This window comes from Pongo abelii, chromosome 2 (assembly GCF_028885655.2).
Source record: "Pongo abelii isolate AG06213 chromosome 2, NHGRI_mPonAbe1-v2.0_pri, whole genome shotgun sequence".
NCBI lineage: Eukaryota > Metazoa > Chordata > Mammalia > Primates > Hominidae > Pongo > Pongo abelii.
Genome location: NC_085928.1, coordinates 35,962,189 through 35,983,119, shown reverse-complemented (window position 1 = coordinate 35,983,119; position 20,931 = coordinate 35,962,189). Strand labels below are relative to the sequence as shown.

The 20,931-nt window shown below is 38.8% G+C and overlaps 1 long non-coding RNA gene across 3 annotated transcripts in view; it reads left to right on the top strand.

Annotated features, from left to right (window-relative positions):
- The first annotated feature begins 2,419 nt into the window (after positions 1 to 2,419).
- The window catches only part of LOC129058329 (uncharacterized), a 38,646-nt gene continuing 20,134 nt past the window's right edge, over positions 2,420 to 20,931 (top strand). For 2 of the 3 annotated variants that reach the window (XR_008523431.2, XR_008523433.2), the window contains exons 1-2: positions 2,420 to 2,638; positions 14,464 to 14,590. This is a non-coding gene — a long non-coding RNA (uncharacterized LOC129058329). Of the gene's footprint in view, positions 2,679 to 14,463; positions 14,591 to 20,931 lie in introns of all 3 variants that reach the window. The other variant, XR_008523434.2, reaches the window with a different exon arrangement.

The window sequence follows — 20,931 nt, the reverse complement described above, 5'->3', positions numbered from 1 at the left end:
TCCATGTGCTGATGAATAGAATCTATATTTTGCAGTTGTTGGGTAGAATGTTCTGCAAATATATGTTAAGTCCGTTTGTTGTAGGGTATAGTTTAAGACCATTCTTTCTTTGTTGACTCTATCTTGATGACTTGTCTAGTGCTGTCAGTGCAGTATTAAAGCCCCCACTATTATTGTGTTACCGTCTATCTCATTTCTTAGATCTAGTAGTAATTACTTTATAAATTTTGGAGCTCCAGTGTTAGGTGCATACATGTTTAGTTTTATGATATTTTCCTGTTGGTCTAGTCCTTTTATCATTATATAATGTCCCTGTTTGTCTTTTTTTACTGCTGTTGCTTCAAAGTTTGTTTTGTCTGATATAAAAATAGCTACTCCTGCTCGTTTTTGTTGTCCATTTTCATGGAATATCTTTTCCACACCTTTACCTTAAGTCTATTTAAGTCCTTATGTGTTAGATAAGTCTCCTGAAGACAGCAGAATCTTGGTTGGTGAATTCTTATCCATTCTGCCATTCTGTATGTTTTAAGTGGAGCATTTAGGCCATTTACTTTCAATGTTAGTATTGAGATGGGATGTGAGGTACTATTCTATTCATTGTGCTATTTGTATCCTGAATACCTCATTTTTTTCAATGTGTTATTTTTATATATGTCCTGCGAGATTTGTACTTTAAGGAGGATCTATTTTGGTGTATTTCAAGGATTTGTTTCAAGATTTAGAGCTCCTTTTAGCCGTTCTTGTAGTGCTGGGTTGGTAGTGGTGAATTCTTTGTTAGTCTGAAAAAGATTGTATCTTTCCTTCATTTACGAAGCTTAGTTTTGCTGGATACAAAATTCTTGGCTGATAATTGTTTTGTTTAAGGAAGCTAGAAATAGGACCCCAATCCTTTCTAGCTTGTATGGTTTCTGTGAGAATTTTGCTGTTAATCTGATAGGTTTTCCTTTATAGGTTACCTGATGCTTTTGACTCACAGCTTTTAAGATTTTTCCTTCATCTTGACTTTAGATAACGTGATGACTATGTTGCTAGGGGATGATCTTTTTGTGATGAATTTCCCAGGTGTTCTTTGAGCTTCTTGTATTTGGATGTCTAGATCTCCAGCAAGGCCAGGGAAGTTTTCCTTGATTATTCCCTGAAATATATTTTCCAAACTTTTAGATTTCTCTTCTTCTTTGGGAACACCATTTATTTTTAGGTTTGGTTGTTTAACATAGTCCTAAACTTTTTGGAAGCTTTGTTTATTTTTTAAAATTCTTTTTTTCTTTGTCTATGATGGATTGGTTAATTCAACAGCCTTGCCTTCAAGCTCTAAGGTCATTTCTTCTGCTTGTTTAATTCTATTGCTGAGACATTCCAGTGCATTTTGCATTTCTCTAAGTGTGTCCTTGATTTCCAGAAATTGTGATTGCTTTTTGTTTATGCTATTTATTTCACTGAAGAATTTTCCTTTCATATCCTGTATCATGTTTTTGATTTCTTTAAGTTGGATTTCACCTTTCTCTGGTGCCTCCTGATTAGCTTAATAATTGAGTTCTGAATTCTCTTTCTGGCAATTCAGAGATTTTGTCTTGGTTTGGATCCATTGCCAGTGAGCTGGTATGATCTTTTGGAGGGACTAAAGCAACTTTTTTTGTCATATTACCAGAATTGTTTTATTGGTTCCTTCACAGCTGGGTAGACTATGTCAGAGAGAAGGTATGGGATTCAAGTGCTGCTGTTCAGATTTGTTTGTCCCATGGGGTGCTCCCTTGATGTGGTGTTTTCCCCCTTCTCCTAGGAATGGGGCTTCCTGAGAGTGAAACTGTATAGATTGTTTTTGGTCTTTTGAATCTAGCCACCCAGAAGACCTAGTGGGCTCTGGGCTGGTACTGGGGAGTGTCTTCAGAGTCCTGTGATGTGATTCATCTTCAGGTCTTGCGGCTGTGGATACCAGCACTTGCTCCAGTGGAGGTAGCAGGGGAGTGAAGTTGACTCTGTGAGGGCCCTTGTTTGTATTTTTGTTTAGCACACTGGTTTTGTATTCTTTGGCCTCCAGCCAGGTGGTGGCACTTTCAAGAGTGCATCAGCTTCAGTCCTATAGGGAGAAGGATGCAAACTCACCCTAGGGACACCTGGGTAAGTATTCAGGTTTCTCAGGCAGTGGGCAGGGCCATAGTGCTCCCAAGAGATTATGAACTTTGTTTTTGGCTACTAGGGCAGGTAGAGAAAGACCACCAGGTGGGGGCAGGGATAGGCATGTCTGAGCTCAGCCTTAGGTTGGGCAGGGCTTGCTGTAGCTGCTGTTGGGGTTGGGGGTGTGGTTCCCAGTCCTATGGAATTATATTCCCAGAGGGATTATGGCCGCATCTGCTGAGTCATACAGGTCACCATGGAAGTGGGGGAAAGCTGGCAGTCACAGGCCTCATTCCATTCCCACACAGCCTGCAGTCCTAAAGGCTGGTCTCACTCCCCTCATCTTGCCCAACAGTACCAATTCTATTTCCAGGAAGCTGGTGACCAGGGCTGAGAGCTTGCCCCAGGCCACAAGCCTCCCCATTGTGAAAGCAAACAGACTCCCAGTTTTCCAGCATCTCGGGGAGCCTGCAGTGGTGATCCAGTTTCTTCAAAGGGTCTGTGGATTCTCTCGGCACTCCTGGTATGTTCCTGCAATAGTTCGTGGAGCAAAAGTTCATAATGTGAGTCTCCACATGCTGCTCTTTCTGTCCAAGTTGGGGAAGCAAGCTAGTGCTGCTTCTCATCCATCATCTTAATCCAAGTCAGTGGGTTTCTTTCTAGCCCAGGGTGTTTGTAGAAATGCCATCCAAGAACTAGGGCTTGGAATGTGAGAGTCTATCCCAGAGCTGTGACCTATGCTGCCTGGGGTTGGGGTAAGAGTGATGCAGGCGCTCTCTTGGCCACTCCAGCTGATGTTTTACTAGGTCAGATGCCCCTCAAGTCCACTAGCTCTGAGCCCAGCACAGCAACAGGTTTTGTCAAGGAATTTTTTGTCCTTGTGGCCTGGACTATCTTTCAAGTTTATTTAGAACCCCAAAGCACTTTAGCCTGTGGTGGCAAGGCTTGACAGAACTCTGGTTCTGCCCACTGAGATGGGTGATTCTCTCTGGCTAGGAATGGTCTAAATGTTCCCTCTGTGGGCACCAGGTGAGTTTTGCCTGGTGTTGCTCTCACTGTGACAGGGCAGCGCTGAGTTCCAATGCAAAGTACCACAATCACTGTGCTCTCCTTCCCCTAAGTGCACAGATTCTCTCTCAGTACTATGTGGCCACTGCCACAGGAAGGGAGAGGGTTGGCTTTGGCAATTCAAGACTGTCTTTCCCATCCTCTGTAGTGCCTCTTTCTGTGATATAAAGTTGAAACTAGGTACTTTGATCATGAACCTGATTTTTTTGTTCCTGTGAGGATGTCTTTTCTTGTGGATAGTTGTCCAGTTCGGTGTTCTTGCAGGGAAAATGATGGGTGAAGGCTTATATTTGGCCATTTTGGAAAATAGAGTTTTAAATGTGATATTTGACTCCTTCACCATCTCAAGATTGATGTGTCTTCCAATCTGCTTTCTACTTTTCAAATTTCCATTTATCTTTTTTTTAAAAAAAGTTAAAGCAAATTTTAACAGGAAATAGTTTATAAAAATGGAGAAATTTATAATGAGTTGCCATTGTATATGAGAACTTCCTAAAGTTGAACTGAATTCCAGGGAAATACAATTCCTTAAGAAGGTGGTTAAAATTTCAGGCCCTCTTTGATCAACAGTTTGTGCCTCTGTTATGCTCTGTAGTTATTGAAAACCAAGAGCAAGTTTTCCTAATATACTAGCTATGATTTCAGAAAACTGTCAATCTCATCATGTTTTTATTATGGGAAGGGATCCTAATTGCAGCAGAATTTTTAAAAGAAATAGACAGGAGCCATATGGAACTTTATCCATTTTCTGCCAAGAAATTGTCTTCTATTTCAAAAGCTATAGACACCTAAGATACATAGAGGAATTTAATCCTTTATATACAATGATGCATTTGCTTGAGTGACATTGATTGGAAGTATAGAATGAGATTTTTTAAAATTTTATTTGCTTATTTTTTTTTTATTTTTTTGTTTTTTTGAGACAGAGTCTTGCTCTGTTGCCCAGGCTGGAGTGCAGTGACATGATCTTGGCTCACTGCAAGCTCCGCCTCCTGGGTTCATGCCATTCTCCTGCCTCAGCCTCTTAAGTAGCTGCGAATACAGGCACCCACCCCCAAGCCCAGCTAATTTTTTTTTTTGTATTTTCAGTAGAGACGGGTTTTCACCGTGTTAGCCAGGATGGTCTCGATCTCCTGACCTTGTGATCCACCCATCTCGGCCTTCCAAAGTGCTGGGATTACAGGCGTGAGACACTGCACCCTGCCGAGATTTTTATTTTTAAGAAATTATTTAAATGTTATGGTTGTGAATTGAATTATCCCAAGTGGATTTTTCTGATCATTGGATTTCTAATTTACTTTTATCTAGCTTTAGATTTCCATTCATAAGCACACTTCAAGTTGGCTTCTTAATTGTCAACTTTTACAAGATTTTGTGTGCATCTGTGTGGGTGGGGTTGCTTAAACTGGAAAACGTAGAAGACAATTTATACTTTGAAAGGTATTTGAAACATATATGGTTAAGAGTAATAACGTGGTTCCAGTAAGTTATGTTTTTCTGAAATCACAACATGAAACTGAATATTAGAATAAAATAAACCTAAGAATATTATTAAATTTCATATGCCAACTTGTGATATGCAAATTATAGATTGCAGAACAGAAGAACAAATGGGTAACAGCTCCATGTAAGATGATAGTGTTCAATAGTGTAATAAGACCAGGGAGAAAGGAAACTCTGGGAAGGAGGCTAGGGTTTAGCTCTGAGGAAAACGCATCTTCTCTTGTGAAAAAATACCAGTTAGAATGGCGATCATTCAAAAGTCAGGAAACAACAGGTGCTGGAGAGGATGTGGAGAAATGGGAATGCTTTTACACTGTTGATGGGACTGTAAACTAGTTCAACCATTGTGGAAGACAGTGTGGCAATTCCTCAAGGATCTAGAACTAGAAATACCATTTGATCCAGCAATCCCCATTACTGGGTATATACCCAAAGGATTATAAATCATGCTGCTATAAAGGCACATGCACATGTATGTTTATTGTGGCACTATTCACAATAGCAAAGACTTGGAACAAACCCAAATATCCATCAATGATAGACTGGAGTAAGAAAATGTGGCACATATACACCATGGAATACTATGCAGCCATAAAAAAGGATGAGTTCATATCCTTTATAGGGACATTGATGAAGCTGGTAACCATCATTCTCAGCAAACTATTGCAAGAACAAAAAAACAAACACCGCACGTTCTTACTCAGGTGGGAATTGAACAATGAGAACACTTGGACACAGAAAGGGGAACATCACACTCTGGGGCCTGTTGTGGGGTGGGGGAAGGGGGGAGGGAAAGCATTAGGAGATATACCCAATGTTAATGACGAGTTAATGGGTGCAGCACACCAACATAGCACATGTATACACGTAACAAACCTGCATGTTGCGCACATGTATCCTAGAACTTAAAGTGTAATCAAAAAAATAAATAAACCTAGAAAGGAATCTGAAAAAAAAAATTCAGGCTGCAAAGAATACACTGAACAATTCACCATCTTTCTCAGAAACAGAACTGACTAGGTGTCGTTTGACCTATTTCATATTTGTCTATTAATTTGTAGTTGTGTCTTTATTTCATTGTGATATAATATACCTCCAGAAAAGTACACCTATCATAATTGCACACAGTGGTAAGGTGTTGTGGGAAGTCAGGGACCCCAAATGGAGGGACCAGCTGAAGCCATGGTGGAAGAACATAAATTGTGAAGATTTCATGGACATTTATTAGATCCCCAAGTTAATACTTTTATAATTTCTTATGCCTGTCTTTACTGTAATCTCTGAACATAAATTGTGAAGATTTCATGGACACTTATCACTTCCCCAATCAATACCTTTGTGATTTCCTATGCCTGTGTTTACTTTAATCTCTTAATCCCACCATTTTCGTAAGGTGAGGAGAATGTATGTTGCCTCAGGACCCTGTGATGATTGTGTTAACTGCACAAATTGTTGGTAGAGCATGTGTGTTTGAACAATATGAAATCTGGGCACCTTGAAAAAAGAACAGGATAACAGCAGTGTTCAGGCAACAAGAGAGATAACCTTAAATTCTGACCGCCGGTGAGCTGGGCAGAACAGAGCCATATTTCTCTTTTTTCAAAAGCAAATGGGAGAAATATCGCTGAATTCTTTTTCTCAGCAAGGAACATCCCTGAGAAAGGAATGTGTCCCTGAGGGTGGACCTCTAAAATGGCCCCCTTTGGTGTGGCCGTCTTTTATGGTGGAGCTGTAGGCATGAAATAAGCCCCAGCCTCCCATAGCGCTCCCAGGCTTATTAGGACGAGGAAATTCCCGCCTAATAAATTTTTGGTCAGACCGGTTGTCTGCTCTCAAACCCTGTCTCCTGATAGGATGTTATCAATGACAATGCATGCCCGAAACTTCATTAGCAATTTTAATTTCGCCCTGGTCCTGTGGTCATGTGATCTCACCCTGCCTCCATTTGCCTTGTGATATTCTATTACCTGGTGAAGCATGTGACCTCTGTGACCCACATCGTATTCATACACTCCCTCCGCTTTGAAAATCACTAATAAAAACTTGCTGGTTTTGCGGCTTGTGGGGCATCACGGAACCTACTGACATGTGTTGTCTCCCCCAGACAACCAGCTTTAAAATTTCTCTCTTTTGTACTCTGTCCGTTTATTCCTCAAACTGGCTGATGTTTAGGGAAAATAGAAAAGAACCTACGTGAAATATCGGGGGTGAATTTTGCCCAATATCTGGCTGAATTTCCCCCGATAGTAAGGCTTGGAGGTTGTATGGAGGGAGCAGGGGCCCATGGAGAAGTGACAGAAGGTATTAACCTGGGTTGAAAAGTGTGGACTTTCAAGAAATAGAAGCAGATGACTTTCAAATGCATAGTAGAGGATAAAGAAACACCACTTGAATTTTTTAGGGTGGCCTATATATTTTGTTTGGAAGCTTAAATTCTCTGTTATCACCTGGTAGTGGCCATCCCTGCTGCTGTGGCCCCTCTTACTGTTACTCTGACCTTCACAGGTCTTTGGGAACTTATCACTCATTGTTGATGGCATTTTTCTTCTCTATAGCAGTCTTTGCTTTTCTTCCTATCATCAAACAGATTAAGAATGGACACTCTCCTCATCAGTCTTACAATTCTTGATTTAGAGACTAATAAAGGGTTTCATTCCTTGTTTCATATAAAGTCCTTTGTGTTAAAACTCTTTTATTTATCTCTGTCTTTTAGTTTCTCACAGTCCCTCCAGAGTGTGTAGTTTGACATAAGATAACTTGAGCAATACTTACAAGTCAGCACCACAAATCATCTTTTGCAGCATTCAATTGCAAATGACCCTAAATGACAGGGAACACCAAATGGTAGGCTCTCTTACCTTAGAATGAGTTCCTGGATCATTAATTAGAACTTTCAGGAATGAATATGGGATAGATTAGCTATCCATGTTGCCCTAGGATAGGCATTCCAGTATACTGATAGAAAAACAAAATGGTAAAAGTAATTCAAAGACAGGTTTGCTGTGCTGCTTTTTTTTTCCAAAACAAAATTCTCCTTTTCTCTCTCTTTCCAAATTAGCAGATATGTGAATGAATGTGTGTGTTGGAATGGATGACTTATACATCCTGATGTAGAACTTCATAGGAATGAATTTCAGTGAGGTTTTCTAATACGCAAGACCACATCAAAGAAAAAGAAACACCCTTTAACTGTTGACTGGCTTTCACCACTTATTATGTGAGAAAGGAGATGTCAGCAGCTTAAAAGAAGTTCTAAGATCAGTGTATCTGAGCCTTTCTAATATTAAAATTATTTATAAAAACCCATACAAAATGTGCATTGGAAGCAAGTAGATTGACACTTCTCAGGGTGCTGGAGAAATTTATTTGTTTTCCCTGAGTGCAAAAGATAGAGAAGTATAATCTCACTCTGGGGAGACCCCCTGCTGGTTATCAGTATACATGTTAGTTGTGTGCAGTTATTGCTTCTTAGGAACTACTCCTCTGGCTTTCACAGAAACAAAGACTGTGCTACAACCATTCATTCACAGAGCCATGGTGAAATAATTGGTGAGGCAAAGGTAGTAAATAATCCAACTGTTGGGGTCATTCAGACCTAAATAGACTTTCTGTTGAAGTGACCTGAAGTTGCCCTAATTCTTTCTCTGCTCCAGGTGTATAGATCCTGTCTTAGAAATGTAGTGGGAGGTTAACGTGTCAGGCTGTGACTTTATTCTGTCCCTGGAATAACCAAGAATGTTTTAGAAAATCAATTTGCCCTCACCAGGAGGACTCCACTGAAGTACAGAATCATTGTCTACTGGGGAAAAGTTCCTCTGAAGATGGATATGGCTTCATTTCTGTTTTGTTAGCAGGGCTTCAGAGAAGATGATGGATAAACTTAGTTATTTGTTGCTTTTCTGATTAAAGGTTTTATCCATTTCTTTTCAATGTAGAAGAATATGGGAGCCTGAATGTGATTGCGAGATTTGTCATTTTCAGTAGCTCAGGGATCTCCCCTAGAGAAACTGAAGGCATCTGTTTTCAATACTCATGTCTGTAAAACCAGCACAGAGAGGGAAATGTGTGAACCTTTGGACTCCAGACACTGCTGCATTTAAAAAGAATTGTTCCTGTGAATACTGGATATTTTCCTTCTGGTCACTGCTTATGACTTATATGTATGGCAGAAGATTGGGGCTTGCTCAGGCATATTACACCCACTCACGAATTCTGAGTTCAAAAATTTTGTGTTTAAAAATTAGCCTCCTTGATTAGATTAATATGCAGAATTGTCAGGTGTTTTAAAACAACGTGCAAATTATGTCCACGTGATTAATGTGAAATGAAAAATCTAGCCAAACATCTTGTTCTCACACACACGGTTTCCCCAAATTAGAGCATATATACTTCCATTTTTGTAAAATAATTTTACCTTAAAGCAATTTTAAGAAAAAATTGATCTGTTTCCCTACTTTGCCTTTCTAAATCTGCCTCATCAGTAATGGAATTTTAAAAGATGTGACAGTCTTATTTAAAATGAAATGAAATAAAATGGCACAAAATAAAAAGAAATACCCAAACTTTCATTTTAGTAAACAGTATTTGTGATGGAAGTTGCCTGGGAGTGAGTCTCCAGAGACCAGTTATGTGGGGTGGAGGTGAAATCATTTAACCCTCCTTGGCCTTTGTTTCCTCACCTATAAAATTAGGGCACCAGAGAAATGATGTCTGTGGTTTCCATCAGTTCCCTCCCTCTAGCTTTAAACACTATAATTTGCTTTTCTCTGCTGTGCACACACCACTGTCTAACATTCCCTGGGGAATGATACTTTCAGCATTGTTTTCAAATAGTATTCAAGAGAGAGAAAACTCCAAGGCAGCAGATCCAGCATTTTCAAATTTTAAGGCTCAACTGAGAAGAAAAGAGTTCATCCAGAAAAGGGTATAAATTCCACTTGACTTACATCATAGCACTTTCCACACACCTCCATTATGGAAGAGGTTGACATTAAAAAGATTTTCCCATCTTTAATGGCTGTGACTAAGAATCTTGATTGTACAATATTTTGGCTTGCACTTCATAGTTCCCTCAATGTCCCCATCTATGTCCATGGTTAGCTCTCTAAATACAGCAGCTGTGCCATCTGTTTCAAATATTATTTCAGCCCTCACTGTTTTGGGATAAATTTCATAAAGTGTATTGCATACACACCCATTTAATTGAACAAACGAGAAACCTTTCCAGTTTAAAAAAGCTTCCTAAATGACAAGAAGTGTCCAATTTCCATTCAAATGGTTACTTCGGGGCTTTAAAATGTGTGAATTCATCTAACAGAGGCTGGTGGTGTGTTTTGAGGCAGATGGCTTGATTCTGTGAAGAAAAAAATTAAATGGAATTTACTATCAATCTTATTTTTTTTTGGCAAAAGACTGACATAATAAAGATGTGTGTATTACTGAGAATGCTTTTTAATAATGATTCTACCTTATGTTTTCCCCCAAGAATATGGTTAACTGACTAGGAAAATCTATTTAGAGATTTTATGTTTATCCGTAATGATCAGCTTAGAGAGAAAAAAAAAAAAAAAAGAAGAAGCCGCCCCGCAAACAGAATTGCTGAAATACAAAAGGAAAATAATGCTCTACAACTTTCTAAAGGAGTCCAAGGCGAAAGGAATGCTAAAGTTTATTTTGTTTCTCCTGTTAAATAGTTGTGAAGCCAATTGGAGATTTTTGAGGAAAGGAGAAGGGATTTCACATCTTGTGAGAATGTTTTAGAGTAATAACTTCAGTGGGCATGATAGGTGTTGTGTCCACGGCACTTTTTATATTTAAGACCAGAAGTCTTAAAAGTGTGTCACTGGAATTATTCACAGTTACTAGTGCTGTGTATTCTCAAATTTAGACTCATATTAGCGCATGTCAAAATTATGTCAAAAGTTCTATGCTCTAAGAATCCTTTCTTTTCTCATTTGTAGTTTGCAGAACTGACTGAGCTCCTCATTAGTTCTTGATTAGTTAAAACAAAGTATGTGTCTCATACTTCTTGAATATGGTGGTTCAGGAACTTAAGCCTAAGCCAATTGGCTCAGAGCTTCATGTGGCAGTAATTACAGATGATTCCCAACTTACGATGGTTCAACTTACAATTTTTCAATTTTACTATGGTGCTTTTAGCTGTGTACATTAATGATGAATACTCATACAACATTTTTTTTTTCATTTTTAGTACAGCATTCAAAAATTACATGATATATTTAATATTTTATTAGAAAATAGGCTTTGTATTACATTATTTTGCCCAACTATAGGCTAATGTAAATGTTCTGAGCATGTTTAAGGTAGGTTAGGCTAAGCTATAATGTTCAGTAGGTCAGCTGTATTAAATGTATTTTTGACTTACAATATTTTCAACGTATAATTGGTTTATCTGGATATAACATCATCATAAGTTCAGGAGCATCTGTATTGGTTTAGAGGTAAGCAAATGACCTAAGTTGTCCCAAACAGTATAAAAGAAAGAGCATTTATTTGAGTGCTGGAGAAAACTAGTTTTTTCTCTCCCGGTGGACATGAAGAGGAAAACATTTATCCTTTTTTGTCACTGAGAACCTACTGGAAACATTAGGGGAGCCAAGTTTAGAATAAAATAAAGAGTGTCGATAGCAGGATGAAAGTAGAAAGAACCTGTGGCTTTGATGACATAGTTGAGCCTTTAGGTCCACTGCTCTGCAGTCCATTATGCTTCAGAGTCTCTCTTATGTAGTCAATACTTATTGTTAGAATACTTCTTATTGTTCCTACCATTTGAGTCAGGTATTTTGATGCTTGCAGCTAAAAGCATTCCAACAGGTACACTTGAGGATGTGGTTTAGGGTGAGGATGTGACTCAGGGTGAGGCAGGCTTAGACATGTACAACATGAGACCTCTCAATCAAGGGTGTTGGGTCTTCCCCCCTTTTTAAGGCATGTATTATTTTTGACATGAAGGACATTGGCTGGAAGAAAATAATGCTACAAATAATTATTAAATTAAGGTGGGTATTGGAGGCTACGCAGTGGAGCCTAAAGCTTTCATGTATTTCGAGATTGACTGAAGGTGGCTATTTTCTTGCTAAACCAGTGGTTCTTAAAGTATAGTCCCCAAACAGTCCTGACTTCTGGTTTCTTCTTACACATGTAAATAACTTAGAAATGTCTCACCTGTCCTCACCACAAGAAACAATGTAGTTCAACAACTCTTCTTAGTCTATCAGGGAATCGAGGTGACAGGGTAAATTGCTATTTAGGAAGCTGAAGAGACAGGCAAATAGAATCACAGCTTGCCAGAAACACAAAGCACTGGAGCCAGAAATGGGTAGGGGCATTTGAGTGTTTCTTAAAGGTAACTGAAAAATTGCTGAAGCTGGATGTGGACAAGCTTGAGAGTTAAAAACTCTTGGAGCCCAGTCTTAGGAGGACCTGGACCTGTCACGCTTTTGTGAGATTTGTCTGTGGGATCCTGTCTTAGTCTGTTCAGGCTGCTATGACAAAAATACCAGACTGGGTAACTTATAAACAATACATATTTATTGCTCACAATTCTGGAGGCTGGGACATCCAAGAGGAAGTCTCCAGCAGATCTGGCATTTGGTGAAGGCCCCATTTCTCATGGATAGTCTCTCTTGCAGAGTCCTCACATGGCAGGAGGGGCAAACAGGCTCCCTCAAATCTCTTTTATAATGTGTTCATTCTCATGACCTAATCACCTCCCAAAGGCCCCAGTTCTTAATATAATCAATTTAGGGGTTAGATTTTAACACATGAATTTTGGGGGTACACACACGTTCATATAGTAGCAGATTCCTACCAGATTCTTTTAGTGAAGATTGGAGAAAAATCCCCTTGTGGTTTTGGCAGGGCAAAAGTAACCATTTTGAAATAAGCCCAGTGTGTTCTTCATATCAAAGTCCTGCCCTGAAGGAAAACTAGTTTACTAGAGTCTTATCTTATGTGGAGGAAGGGCAATTAGACAACCGAGTCCTCTGTACGTTTTCTGCCTCACAGAAGGGAGAAAAAAAGGCTAAGAAAGAATTCTGAAGGTCGCAGTCCCAGGACTCAGGCCCATAAGAAACAGCAATTTAATCATAATATTATAGAATGCCTCCCTCCTCAATACCATCACACTACACCAATAGGGCTCCTACGTAATAACAGTGAATTACAACTTGGAGCACTGAAAGACAAAAACTGTATCTAAGAATGAGTTTCTAGGGAAACCCAAAGACAACATGGGAGACAAAAACAAGGTCGCCAGTGGTGATTGAAGCCTCTGACACCTATAGCTGTACCACACATTTAATTCAGCCTAACTGCTAGGCAGATAAACATACAACCTCACATTAAAAGCCTATTTACTTCCGTTCCTATTATTCAATAAATCATGTCCAGTTTTCAACAAAAAATTATAACACATGTCAAAAGGCAAGAAAAAAACACAGTGTGAAAAATCAAGGTAAGCACCAAAACCAGACTCAGCTATAGCAGACATTTTGGAATTACTGAGTATAGTCCCAGGATAAGCAGTGTCTCCATCACTTGGGAATGTGTTAGAAACGCAGATTTTTGGATCTCACCCTAAACCTACTGAATCAGAAACTGAGGGTGGGGATTAGCAGTCTGTGTTTTAACAAGCACTCCAGGTGACTGTGTTTGAAGATCACTGTATTAAGCAGATGTAAAATTTGTAATTTCTTCTTTTTCCTTCCTTAGATTTCTTAGAAATAGTATGGCAACAAGGTGATTCAAAATGTAAAAGACTCACTGAAAACATTGTTATGATTTTGACTTTTAGTTTTGCCAGGCAATATCATTGCTAATGAAGAGTTTCTGATGACCACATGTGGAATAGAGTTACCCCTGTTGTGTTTGATTGTGTCAGACTTACCATTTGACTTGGGAACCTTATCATCATTGTCAACCTCGCAGACAGTGTTTAAGTCCAGATATACAGCTCATAGATCTCCCATCTAGGAGGTTAAAATAATTTCTCAGTGCTGGGTTTTCAGGCCCTAGGGTCCTAGAGATTTTTTTCTACATTGGTTTTTATGAAGGGAATTTGGGAAAAGGGAGAAGATCTTTACATGCATCCTTTTAAAGGCAGACTGTGTTATTATCTTGCTCTCTCAGTTTACTCAGTCAGTGCTCACTTGCCCTCTGGCCTGATCACAGTTATGTAGCCACCGGAGAGTCAATTGTTAAGCCTAATTATGGTTGCTTTGAACTCCTCTGAGACTCTGATGTCATAGGTTTCCTTTTAGGTTTTTGATCACAATTTTCTGTCTTAGGTTGTTGCTCTTGCTCACACACTGGCTGCCTCTCCCCTCTTGGTGCCTGATGTTCGGTGATGATAAATGTTTTTTTATCAAGCCCAAGAAGAACCATAGCTTGCTATTACTTGCAGAGGCCTCCTAATTTCACATTGGAAAAGCTGAAGTCTGGGGCGGGGAGTGTGTGATAATTTGCTTCATGTATTCATTTGCTGGAAAATACTTGATGAGTACCTACTCTGTGTCAGGCAGGAATCACAGAAACATGATTAGAATAAAGGAACTGTTAATTCCTATGCCAGTACTGCTTTTATAAATGTATTTGAATAAAAACAAAATGAAAGAAACTAAATCAGTAAAAGTAATAAAATAAAAATAAATAGGGAAGAAAAAAAGAAAAATAAAGAGAAAAGGCCACTTGGGAGCTAAGTGCCCTCTTGATTACTAAGCACATACGTTTACTTTTCTTTCCTTAATGTTCCACCAGGGCGAAAAATAAGCAAACACTACAGCAGCACTAGGAAATGTGGAAGAGTGATACCAGCTGAAGCAAAACATTTCTGAATGATATAAAGCAGATGGGATTTGTTTGATGAAATAACCAAATAGAACTGGTAGGTACAGTTAATACAAATGAAAGAGAGTAGCAGTGAAAGAAGAAAGTAATTTGTTCAATTTTAAACAGAACTTTGAAAAGTTTGGAGGTTTTTGGAAAAGCCCAGGGATCGTAATTATGAAGAGGTAAGGAAGGTATTCAACTTTGTGGCATTTAATAGGAAGACTAATGAAACTGGGGTGTTTCAAGCACCTAGAAAAAGCATTTCCACCCAGTTCCAACAGAACTGGCATGAATAGTTTGAAAGGTAATAAAGAAGCAGATGGATTCTGCCACTGGGGATAGGCAAGAGATATTTAAAGTGAGTACTGGAATTATAAAGAGAAGTGGAATGGTGCTCCTGGGTAATGTCAGCTGCCAACAGGGCTAAACTTTCTCACCTTCTAATGAAAAACTCCCATCCACTGCATGACTGCGTTTTTGTGTCTCCCAGAATTCATAGGTTGAAGCTCTAAATCCCAATGGGATAATATTATGAGATGGGGCCTCTGGAGGTAATTAGGTTATGAAGGTGGAATCCTAATGACAGGATTAGTGCCTCATAGGAAGAGACATGATAAAACTTGCTTCCTCTGTCTTTGCTCTCTGCCATGTGAGGACACCTCAAGAAGATGGCCTCCTGAGAACCAGGAAGAAGGCCCTCATCAGACACTGGACCTGCCAGCACCTTAATCATGAACTTCCTAGCCTCCAGAACTATGAGAAATAAATGTTTGTTGTTTAAGCCTTGCATCTATGGTAATTTGTTATAGAAGCCTGAATGGACTAAGATACTGCCCAACTCGCTAACTATAGTCATGGCTTCTATGATTTGTAATCATGTTCATTATCAAAGAAGCTGTAACTTTCACACTAGCAACCTGTAAATATAAATGAACTACTTATAAATATAAATGAACAACTCAGAATTTCCATAAGTTGAAGAAAAAAGCATAAAAATGAGCCACCAAATGAAACAAACTGAAGTAATTCTTGAAACAATTGAATTACTGGTGAAATATAGAAAAACTTACTGAAACAATTTAATTTGTATCTTAAGAGATATTTGAGGGACACTGCATTCACACAGTTAGAATAGGCCACTAAGAAAAAGTAAAAAAAAAAAGAAAAGGGAGATTTCATAGAAATTAAACATATACTTATTGAAACAAATATAACAGAGCAATTGATGTGGAATGTAAAGTTCTTAATTTCCGAAAGTGTTTTTCATCTAGATGGACAAGACTTGTCACGTTGGAGCTAATTTTTGTTCAGAAAAGGGCCACTTGAATGGGTACATTAACCCACTGTCCAAGTGAAAGAGGACAATAAGGAGAACCTTGGCTAATGAAAGCTGCCTTTAATCTGATTTTGAAATGCTGAGTTGGTTACTGGTGAGGAGATGGGAATATTTGCATGGGATAGTATTATGAGATGGGGAAAGAGTTTTCCAAGAAGGTCAACATTTTCCCTTTTAAGGTCCAATGTTGTTAGCACCTCTGTCACTGTTCAAGTTGATGAAAAGTCCAGTGACTTAGTAGATAAAGACTGGAGCATATTCTTTGAATTCTTGTGAAATTAGGGAGAGAAAGGACTACTTCAAGAAGGAGATGCCAACCAAGTTATGTGTCAGCTAGAGAGCAATTGAAAAATACAAAAGATGTGACTAAAGTCATACTCTCTAACTGCTGAAGTATATTACACTAATTGCCTAAATATCAATAATAAAGATCAGAGCAGAAATAAATGAAATAGAGGCTAGAAAAACAAAAGCTCAATGAAACCAATAGTTGATTTTTTAAAAAGATAAACAAAATCTACAACCTGTTAGCCAGACTAAAGAAAAAAAGATAAGACTCAAATTTAATTATAAATGAAAGAGGAGACCTTACATAAATACAAAGTATCATAAGAGACTACTAGGAGCAATTATAGGCCATCAAATTGGATATCTAAAAGAAATGGATAAATTTCTAGAAACATACAATCTGCCAAAACAATTATAAAAAAATAGAAAATCTGAACAGACCAATAATGAGTAAAGAGATTGAAACTGTAATAAAAAACCTCCCAACAAACAAAAAACCCAGGATCTGATGGCTTCATTCATGAATTCTACTAAACACTGAAAGAATTAATATCAATCCTTCTCGAACTTTTCCAGGAAATGAAAGAGGAGAAAACACTTCCAAACTCATTTTATGAGGCCAGCATTACCCTATTACCAAAGCCAAATAAGAAACTACAAGAAAAGAAAACTTCAGGACAAAAAAAAATCCCGAATATTAGAACGGATGTGGTTGAACGCCAAATCGGTTTTATGGAAGATCAAGCCAAAAGGTTTTCTTGGAATGTAGTGCAATAAGACAGATGAAAATTGTCAAAGAAACTTGGAAGGAATGATGTCATTCAGTATATGAGGTTTAGATATTCACAAAGCATGTAAAATGTTTAGAAATTCTAACATCTTCTTGATAAAACTTGTAAAAGGAGAAGCCAGAGAGAATAGGAGGAATGACATAATCCAAGTAATAATAGAAGAATATCTTTTTTTCCAAACTGAGAGAAGGTACTGTTTTTTTTTATTTAAAAGAATTAGAATACAAAACAGCAATATTGCATTAAGGGACCTATGAATATCGAGGAAGAATTTGTGAAGTCGTAGGAGAAAGAAAAAGTCTTACAATTTTCTAGAGAGTAAAAACAGATTATCTGAAAAGGAAGAAAAATCAGAATGACATTGGTGTTTTCTAACACCAAATGCCAGAAAATATGTAGCCATATCTATAAAATCCTGAGGGATTTGAATATTGGATTCTCCATTAGGCAATCTATTATTCAAGAGAGAAGGAAAAGTAAAGACAATTTTAAAGATATAAAGTTGAACATCTTTGAAAAAATTAAAATTGCTCTAAGATGTTCTTTAGCAAAATGTAAGAGGAAACCAGAAAAGAAGACATGGGATATCGTGAATAAAATACTAAATATGACTTATCAATAAGTCTAAGTTGTCATGAACTATTTACACAAACTATGGGTGAGTTTAATGCAGTCGTTAACTAAGAGTCCTAAAATAAGAGAAACACAGAAGCATAATAAAAGTGTTACTTGAAATATTAATGTAAGTCATTGAGAGGTTTCTTGTAATAAAAACTTACTAAGTATGAGCACACACCTAAAGGTGATATATCTTAGAAATAGAAGCCAAGAAAAAACTATTATGAATTCAAAATTAAGCTGAAAAGAGAAATTGATTGCATAATAAATTAAAAACTTATTAACCAACACTCCAAGATTATATGATGAGACAGTACATTATTATTAATAACCAATATTATTTGAGGACTTACTACATGACAGATGTGCTGCTAGATGGATACTAACGTTGTCTCCACTTATAGATGAGAAAACTGAGGACAGAAAAATTAAGTAATTTGCTCAGAGCCATCAGATAGGAGGGAGCAAAGACAGACAATCTAACTTCAATCATGCTCTAAATCACTACTCTAATATTATATCCTCAGCCTCTTATTGGAATATAGATTGTTCAAAAATGACTCCATACTAAAGAGAAACTAACTCTGTGTCTTATACAGTCTATAGGTATTTGTCCAACATGTGTCAGATATATTTATTGTACCCTGTATACTCTGGAGTATCAGTAACCTAGTATCACAAAATTCTGTGTAATAAATTGCCTTAAAACCTGGTGATTTGAAACAACTATCATTTTTTTCTCATGGATCTGTGGGTCACCTGAGCGGCTTTGTGCTCGGCTTGTCTTGCCTGGAATGGGTTGTCCCAGTTCCATGTGTCTCTTGTCCTCATCTTGGGACAAACAGGCTAGCCAGGGCATAAGCTTTCATGGCATGACAAAGTCACAAAAGAGCAAACTCAAACATACAGGTGCTTTACAAGCCATGGTCTCATCACACCTGTTAACATTCCACTGGTCAATCCACATAGCTGGGGAGGAACTGGAAAGTCATATGGCAAATAATCTAAATGCAACGGGGGATAATAAAGTCATTAAGGCTTTACAAAATAATCAGTCTGCTTCTTTTGTAGTTGTGTTGGATGAAATAACATATTGTTGCTCATGTGTTCAAAGAAAACTTTTCTTAACCAAAATGATCCTTTAAGGATAGGATGGTGAGATCTTCCTTCCAGCCAAGTATTGAGACAGCTGTGTGCAGCAACTGAGAAGGAAAGGTGAGGACAGTCAAAAAAGTTAAAAGATTTAAGGCAAGTATATCTATACCTATATTTAGCAGGAAGGAATATGGTGCATGCACATGAGCATGCTTTTTCTGATTCTAGGTAGGGGTTTCAGAGTTTTACAAGCAGTGGGAAGAGCCCTTGCTAAAATAGTCTGGAGATTAGCTTTTTGCCCTAAGTCTGCCACTAGTAAAAGACAAAACTTTTCTGAGTGGCCATTTTCGTATCATTAAAGTTGGTCCAGAGGATCTATGGGATTCTTTTAAGTCCTGAAACTTTAAGAAATATATTTTTAAAAATGAAATATGATGATGGTATAAATTGAAAGTTACTGAAATGTGTTTTATAAAGTTAGGAGCAGCAGTTGAATTATAAGAAGCAATAACAGCAAAGGCAGAACAAGATGGCTGAGTAGACACCCCCAGCATTGACCCCTGACAGGAACACCAAATTGAAAAACTATCCACACAAAAAAGCACCTTTATGAGAACCAAAAATCAGGTGAGTGATCACTGGTTTTAACATCATATCAAGAAAAAATTTCACTGAAGAAGGTAGGAAAGACAGCCTTGAATTACTGATGCTACCCCTCCCCATTCCCTGGATGCAGACATGTAGCATGGAGAGAGAATCTGTGTGCTTCAGGAAAGAAGAGCACATAGATTGTGGAACTTTGCATTGGAACTCAGTGATGCCGTGTTGTAGTGGGAAGCAATACAGGACAGAATTCAGTCAGCACTTACAGATGGAGCATTTAAACCAGCTCTAGCCAGAGTCAAATCGTCCACCCAGTAGTTGGAACATGAGTTCTGGCAATCCCTGCCACTGTGTGCTAAAAGGTAGTGGGGTCCTAAATAAAAGACAATCTTGGAAGACAATCTAGACCATAAGGACTTGAAAGGCAAACTTGAAAGACAATCTAGATCATATGAACTGCAATTCCTGGGCAAGTCCTGGTGCTGTGCTGGGCCCAGAGTCAGTGGACTTGGAAGGTATGTGACATAGCGAGACACCAGCTGGTGCAGCCAAGGAAGTGCTTGTGTCAGCTCTCCCCCAATCCCAGGCTGCAGTGAAGCTCATAGCTTCAGGAGAGACTCCTTCCCTTGGCTTGAGGAGAGGAGAAGGAAGAGTAAAGAGGACTTTGTCTTGCAACTTGAATACCTATTCAGTCACAGTAGGAGAGGGCACCAGGCAGAGTCCTGAGGCCCCCATTCCAGTCCCTAGCTCCTGGATGACATTTCTAAACACACTTTGTGTCAGAAGGGAACCGACTGCCTTGAAGGGAAGGACACAGTTCTGGAAGTATTCATTCCCTGCTGCCTAAAGAGATCTTGGACTCTGAATAATCAGTAGTGGTATCCAGGCAGTACTTGCAGTGGGACTTCGGTGTGACTCAGAGCCATGCTGGTTTCAGGTGTGACCCAGTGAATTCCCAACTATGGTAACAATGTGAAGAGACCCCTTCTGCTTGCGAAAAGATAAGGAAGAATAATGGGGACAATGTCTTGTAGCTCGGTTACCAGCTCAGCTGCAATGGAGCAGAGGACCAAGCAGGCTCCTCCAGTTCCCGATTCCAGGCCTTGGCTCCTGGATGACTTTTTTGGCCCTACCTTGGGCCAGGAGGTTCCATTGCCCTGAAGGGAGATACCCATGCCTGGCAGCATTCACCATAAGCTGATTGGAGAGCCTTGGGCCTTGAGTGAATATTGGCAGCAGCCAAGCAGTACTTGCTATGGGCCTGGGATAGTGGTGGCCACAAGGAGAAACTCCTATGCTTGAATCTTAAAATATGTCAGTGGCATGACATTTAAAGTTGAAAGGGGAGCAAAGAGTGGGAAAGACTTTGTCTTGAGCTTAGGTACCAACTCAATTGTAATAGAATAGAGCACCAAGTAGATCTCAAAAATTACCAAATCCAGGCCCTGTCTCCTGGACAGCATCTCCAAACTTTCTCAGGGCTAGGGGACCATGCTGCTCTGAAAGGAAGGACACAAGCCTGGCTGGATTTTCACCTACTGATTGTAGAGCTCTAGGACCTTGAATGAACATAGGAAATAGGCAGGGAGTGGACACTGTGGGCCTTCAGTGAGACCCAGTGCTGTGCTGGCATTTAGTGTAACCAAGCACAGTTCCAGTGGTAAT